Consider the following 234-nt stretch of genomic DNA (forward strand, 5'->3'; position numbering starts at 1 on the left):
TGCAAGGGAAGAAAGAGGAAGGGAGAGGGAATTCAGGAAGGCAGCTGGACTCAGGAACCTTTCAAGGAGGGGAGTCAATGGAGCAGAAGGGATGTTTGTGTGTCGTGATGAGGTTTGGGGAAACGTGCTTTCTCTGACCTTACTCGCTGGAGAACAGAGTGACTAATAATTTAAGGCTGTCCATAGAAGGATTTAGCACATTTGTATCAGATGAAGAAATGTGTTAAAAAAAAA

The sequence above is a fragment of the Mastomys coucha genome, unplaced genomic scaffold (genome assembly GCF_008632895.1).
Source record: "Mastomys coucha isolate ucsf_1 unplaced genomic scaffold, UCSF_Mcou_1 pScaffold7, whole genome shotgun sequence".
NCBI classification, from domain to species: Eukaryota; Metazoa; Chordata; class Mammalia; order Rodentia; family Muridae; genus Mastomys; species Mastomys coucha.